The sequence below is a fragment of the Malurus melanocephalus genome, unplaced genomic scaffold (assembly GCF_030028575.1).
Source record: "Malurus melanocephalus ecotype Western Australia unplaced genomic scaffold, MMel_1.1 scaffold_475, whole genome shotgun sequence".
Lineage (NCBI taxonomy): Eukaryota > Metazoa > Chordata > Aves > Passeriformes > Maluridae > Malurus > Malurus melanocephalus.
Genome location: NW_026623707.1, coordinates 73,665 through 80,239, shown reverse-complemented (window position 1 = coordinate 80,239; position 6,575 = coordinate 73,665). Strand labels below are relative to the sequence as shown.

Below are 6,575 nucleotides of genomic sequence, written 5' to 3'. Positions count from 1 at the left end.
GTTTGGCCACATTTATGGGTCAAATATCTGCCTTAGCTCTTGTTGCACCTGACAGTTGTGAGTTTGTGGAGTTTTGGTCACTCAGATCTTAAGCTGTACGTTTGCACTTACTCTCAGAGGATGGTTTGGGTTGGAAGGGACCTCAAAGATCATCCCTTTCCTACTCCTGCCACCTTCCAGCAGACCAGGTTGCCCCAAACCCCGTCCAAGCTCACCCTGAGTCACTTTTCCCAATTTCAGATGGAAGAGGTGAATTGAGAACCAAAGGAGAAGTTGTTCTCTCTGTGCTAAACCCTCATCCTTCTGAAAGCCACCACACCCTCACTGCCAGGGACACCACCTGGGCARCAGGGAGAGCAGGGATCAGGGAAACCAACAGGGAGGGCAAAAGGACAGGGAAAAGGGAGGCAATGGGCCCAAAGTGACCAAAATTGGTGAATGATTGGGGCACAGAAAACTAAACCCAAACCCATCCTGCCCACTGGAGGGCACAATCACAGACTGGGTCTAAGACAAAGGCCAGCAAAAAGGTGAAATTCCCAAAATTGTCACACACATCGTCCTTCTGAAGGTGATGCAGAGATCACCTTGGCTGCCTTCTCCCCTTCTACAAAGCTCCTCAGCTGCATCCATTAACAGGATGAAGCCACCACCACATCTGAGTTATTCAATCATTTATATTTTGTAAATTAAACAATGCTGGAGATGAAACAGAGGGAAAAAAAACCACAACTATCCAGGAAAGAAGTGCAAACACGCATCTGCAGTGTGCTTTCAACTTCACTAACTGCTATATTTTGGTAAACAAAATACTGCAAGATCTGGAAATGGAGTTTTACAGAGCTTTGCAGCAGCCCAAGTGCACAGGTAAAACTGCCACGTGAAGAGATGAGATGGAGGAAATGGGATTAAGGATCAGCTGTTCCCCTACATGAGCAATACAGAGAAAAAAAGTAGACTGAAATTGTAATTTTTTTTGGAAAAAAAAAGCATTGAAAGGCAGAAAGACAAGATGCTGATGCATCTATAAAAGGATGTTTTAAAATTGAACTTCATTACAAGAAAGAATAAGTTGGTGGGTTTTTTTTTTCCAAGTTCTTATCATTTAGTTTGGCTTARAAAAAGCGCAACGTGCACAATAAAATAATTCAGCTCCTTAAAARAAAGTGTTGTTGTAACCAAATATCTCCTCATTTGCATGGGATTTATATCAGTGCATGTCTATTGGCTTCAAAAGAACAATAAAAAGGTAATCAAAGAAATTGTTGTGCTCAAGGGACCACATTATGCTTTTATTTCTGAAAAGCTTGATCAAGCAATTTTTTTAAACAGTTGATTCATTCTATTTATAACACAAGTAGCTACTTACCTGGAGGTTGTCACGCATTTAAAAAACCCTGACATCTGAGTTTCTCAGAAAAAAACAAAACCTCTCTTGTTTTCTCTCTAAGATGTTACTGGAAACCGTAGGATTTAAAAAAGCATCATTAACAAATGCTCCCCAGTTAGGCACATCTTGCAAGTAACAGCAAGTGAATAACACACAATTAAAAATCCTATATAATCTAAAGAAGTTTGCTCAGACGCTCTTTGAGGTGCTTATTCAGAAGAAAATCCCTAATTAGGGAATCATTTAAACACTCCCTGAGTTTAAGGCTGTGCTAAAGGAACTGGGACGGGGTGGAGAGAACAGRAGCTATAAAATAGAGCAGATTTTTCAACAGGGAGTAACCCCTGAGTGAACAGCCAGCCCACATCTGGAGCACCCTCCTTGGCTGGAGGAGCAGGAGCAGCCAAGCAGAGCCATCACCCCAAAAGGTGCCAGGCAGACAGAGCACCGCCCCATCCCTATTATCACCCACAGCAGCCTTAAATCAACACAGACACAGCTGACTTCACCCCTGCCASGCCATTTGGTGTTCCCAAAGATGGTGGGGAAGGAAAACGTTCCTGTTTCACCAGAACAGCTTATCTTGCAGCATCAAAGAAGCCACCTTAAATAAATGCCCTGTGCATGGCAGGGGAGTCACTCAAGCACATGCTCCAATTCTAGCGCTCACAGGGAGCTTATAAACCATATTAATTGATTAAAATTTATTAATCAACATGGAAGGAGGGCAAGGAAAACTGTATGTGGGATGCCACTGGGGTGGGGAGAAAAATATATCTCCTGTGACCTTCTGATCCTTTAGTTTCCCTGGAAAGTTGTCTCCCTGAGCCCTGTCTCRTTCCAGAAACAGCCACAGGATCTGGGGCTAGCACAGCATCCCAAGCACTGAGAGAGCCAGCAAGGCTCAGATTTATCATCCTTCTCAATTGCCAAGGAATGAGAACAAATCCGTGCAATCAGCGCCGTTCATTYCCCGTATTCTGGCCTGAATCTTTATCAAGTGGAGCCCAGAACACTGGCAGTATTTAACCAACCTGTCACCGAGTGCTCGGTAAATACTACAGGCAGCAAGCAGAAAATAAACATTTCCCTTSAGCCAGCCCAGCCCTCTTCCAGGGCCCTTCTGTGCTAAGAGCCAGAAACTCCAGAAYTGAGCTGGGTGGGTGAGAACAGCTTTCTTTACACGTCACTGAGAGGGTGACACAGGRTTTCAAACTTTAACAGATGATATATGGCCACACTTTTTCATTGCTAGTTTAGCTCATTAAAGAAGTCTAATTCGATWTAGCACAGATGCAGCAAACCCCTTATTCCTGATGTAATTGACTTTCATGGACTCTGGACAAACAATAGACAACATCTGACAAATCCAGTGTCAGAGGCAAACAGCATTAGCGCCGCAAATAAACAGAGAAAAATTCTCCATCAGGTCCCTGCGGATGAGTGATAAAGCCAGGACCCAATTCCCTGTCTTTAATTGATCATTGTCTGAGTTTTGAGCACCTGACAGCTCTGCTGGGTGTTCTGCTAATGCTCAGCTAAACTCAGCCCCAGCTGYGTGTGGCACAGCCCAAAGCTCCGTCCCTGGAGCATCCCCCATCCACCGAATGCCATCGAGATGCTGCAACTTGATTGATTTTCATGGGAACGCTCAAAGCCACTTCTCACTGCAGGCAATTTCCGAGAATTGTCATCTTTCCACGATTTCGACTGTAGAGCTTTGTATAAATTGSTTGCAAGATTTTGTGGTTGCTGCGTTCCTTCTTGTGGGAGCCGTTTTTCACTCTCCACAATCAAAAAAAAAACAATCCCAAACCCTTTAAATAAACAAACGACTAAACCAAGCTGAGTTCCCAATCCTTGCAGCTTTCTCCGGATAATTTTTTTTTTTAAACAGCTTTTAGCGGGAAAGATTTTATCCTAAAAAAAAAAAAAGTCACATTTCCTGAATAGCTTAGAAAAGGGCTATGAATAGAACTGGACGCATATCCATGCATAGCTATCACACCAGATAATCCTGCTTTTCATTGTAATAAGCATGCAATTTCAGTGGTCAAGGGTGGAAGAAATTTGTTTCCACCCTTTTATAAATGCARGCAATGAATCCCACAAATATTGACCTCATGCACGGCACTCTAAACTGTTACACAGTTTGCGTGTAAGAGCCTCTCCTGCCGAGAAAAAGGGAGCAAGGTGATGGAGAAGGAATGGCATATTGGCAACTGGAGAGATGAAGAAGGGCAGACTGCAATTTTACATGGTAACTAAGAGGATCTGTAGCCTCTGAAGTGCAATTTAAACTCAAATCCACCGGGATTAGAGGTACTAGGCTCCAAGCATCCCATTAAAGAGCTGAAATTGTGTATGAAAGTCCCTTGTATTATTATTCCTGGCATCAAAATAGAGATTTGCAGCGTTTCAGAAACAGTGACTGACAAAACCAGCTAGTTAGAAGCTGCAAATGCATCCTTATTTTTGCCCAAACCCACCAGGGATTTAGCAATCCTAAAGATGAGGACATAAGTGATTACAGGACTGAGCTTACAAWGTTTAAAAAGACAGTTTGCTGTTTCAACACTGCCTTCAGGCACGGTTCCAGTCTGGGAGCCATTTTTCCAGCTGAATATTCGGGAGCCACCCTTGAAATGCTGGTAGGATTTCAACACCTCAAACAATGCCTTCCCCCAGAGAGAGGTGACAGGTGTTTCAGACAGCAATGTTAGGTGGGGTTTTTTGTTTCCTCCTGTTTAGGGTGAAATATTCCAAAAACTGACAATTCTGAGAAATAGATTATGCACAAAAGATAAATATTTACAAAGGCAAAGGCCAACATCACTTCCTGAGTGCACCTGAGTGCCCAAAGGAGCAGCCAAATGCAGACAGAAATAAGTTTTGTTTGTTTGCATTTTCTAGATGCGGGTTTACACAAAACATACATTTAAGAAAACCTCATGTCATCGAAAATCAGCAGAATTTTAGTGCCAAAGCTGAGCCATGACCTTAAATTGGACTGCTTGCCCTTGCAGCCCAATGACAGTGTAATTCTGTTTGATGGTAACTTGACTTCACACACACTTAGGAAGAAATAAATTAAAAAGAATAAATCTTTGTTGCATGGCTTTGTACACAAAGGCTTTGAAGCTGAACTCCCTCATGGTGTGAGGACAATGAGAAGTGTTTGCTCATCAGGGACTTGAAAGCAGAGCAGGACTGGGTAAAAAAAATATAAAATAAAATTTCAACAAGCTGTGGAGCTTTCAGTCTGCCAGGAGACTGACTATGGGACAGAATTATGAAATATTATTAAATTGTGCCACTCTCAGGTTGCTCCCAGAGATAATAATAATGATAATTGTGTCATAATGCCTCTTTCATGAGTGTCACACACAGAACCAGCTCTGTAGAGCATTTTACCAAAACCAGCTGAGTTTCTGAGCTCAGATTGATTCACCTGCCTGCTCTAGGTACCTGCACAYCTTGAGCCACCTGGGGACCTGTCAGAGACCTTCTGCTTTCCCTCTGCTCCTTCCAACAGCAGCCTATGCCTCTCCCAAAAGGTTTTCCTGAGGGACAAACACTGACACCTCGTAACTCAGCACTCACCTGTGAGCTCTGCTGGGCTCCCCAGCACCCCAGAATGATCTGTTCCATCCCTCCCTTTCCACCCAGCTCATAKCCTGATCTTTCCAGCACACTGATTAATGGATTTGCAATTCCCAAAGCTTTCCAAGTCGCCTTGAACAAGAGGTTTCTGCTCCCCAGAAAGAGACTGYAATCAAAGAAGGATCCAGCACTGCAATTACAAGGGATCTAAAATGTTCCTCTGTTTAAAAATCCAGCTCTTTCTGTTCTCAGTGAAATAATTAATTCTGCAACTGAACTCATGGGGGGTTTAAACCACTTTTAAATGCAATGCTCTTGCTTTGTTAAAAGGCAACCACAGCATTTTGAAGGAAAAATATCAATCAGAAGAGACTTGCAGAAGTCAAAAAGGTCCTTCCATTTTGTTTAGGCTCTTTAGAAGTGTTCAGTCATTACGAAATTAGCGCTTCTGGCTGCCAAAAGGCTTGCTGGAGGTTGTGCTGCTGAATCCCAGCCCAGTTGGCACCCAAGCAGTGGGTATGAAAACTGCAGTGGCAATTTGGGTTACAGGGACATCTGGCAGGGAGCTGCAAGGATGATTAGGGACCTGAGAAGRAAATCAGTCCCAAAGGAAAGCAAGTGGGATGGAAGCAGAATAGACAGWGTGATTATTTTGCAGCCTTTTAGAAGCTTGCAACAATTATTTTTGAGCAGAATTRGAAAGAAAATACAGCGTCCAGATATAATGGATCAGACTGTAATGGTGATGGTGAGGAGGGAGCTATTACCTAGGAATAGGAAGGGGGTTTATTTGTTTTTTTTAGGAGGGTCTGAGACTCCCAGCTGCACAATTCCTGCGTGTGAATTCAGCCAGAGACTTCCAAGTGAATTCAAGCAAGAGACTTCCTGATGCAGGACTGACACCACTCACTCCAGTTCATAAAATGACAATAAGTACCTGGCAGGAAATTTGAATTTAACAAATGCTCATAGGCTTTAGTGTTTGTTTCTACCTAATAACAGCACAATTGCAGAGCTGCCAGAGAGCTACAAAGCCACTGGAACATCAGTGAATCTCCCAGGACTGAGCAGAATTCCCAGTGACACCAGTAACAGTGCACAGGAATTGTGTGGGCTCCATCTGCACAGATCCCCATGTTCCAAAAGGAGCAACCACCCTGAGAGTGCCCTGGTTATGTGCAACWGCTCTTCTGTATTTTCATCTCCAGCTGATGAATTTGTCTCAGGGTTCCATGTTGGACAAAATTGTCACCAAAACTGTGGGTAAACCAAAAACTCTGCAATAACATTTTTAATATTAGAGAGTCAAGGCATCACTTTRTTTTCTGACCAAGATGTTGTTCTAGCCAGGATGTGCCACAGAAATCATTTCATTCACACACAGCCTGGGTGTGCAGGGAGAATCATTCCATGGCACATGGATTTTACAAGATTTTCCCCCAAACTTTATCCAGTCCAAACCCAGAGAGCTCCACTGGTTCAATGTTCATTGGTCCAACGTTGTGCAGTTCTCAGGGTTTGGGTTCCTGTTGGATCTGCATTTGTTCCCCTCTGATGCTGATCAGGTCCTGCCCCTCATCTC

At 43.3% G+C, this 6,575-nt stretch overlaps 1 protein-coding gene across 1 annotated transcript in view; it reads right to left on the bottom strand.

Annotated features, from left to right (window-relative positions):
- LOC130582271 (receptor-type tyrosine-protein phosphatase T-like) overlaps positions 1-6,575 on the bottom strand; it is a gene marked incomplete at its 5' end in the record, with an annotated part of 168,371 nt that overhangs the window by 89,505 nt on the left and 72,291 nt on the right. The window lies entirely within an intron of this gene.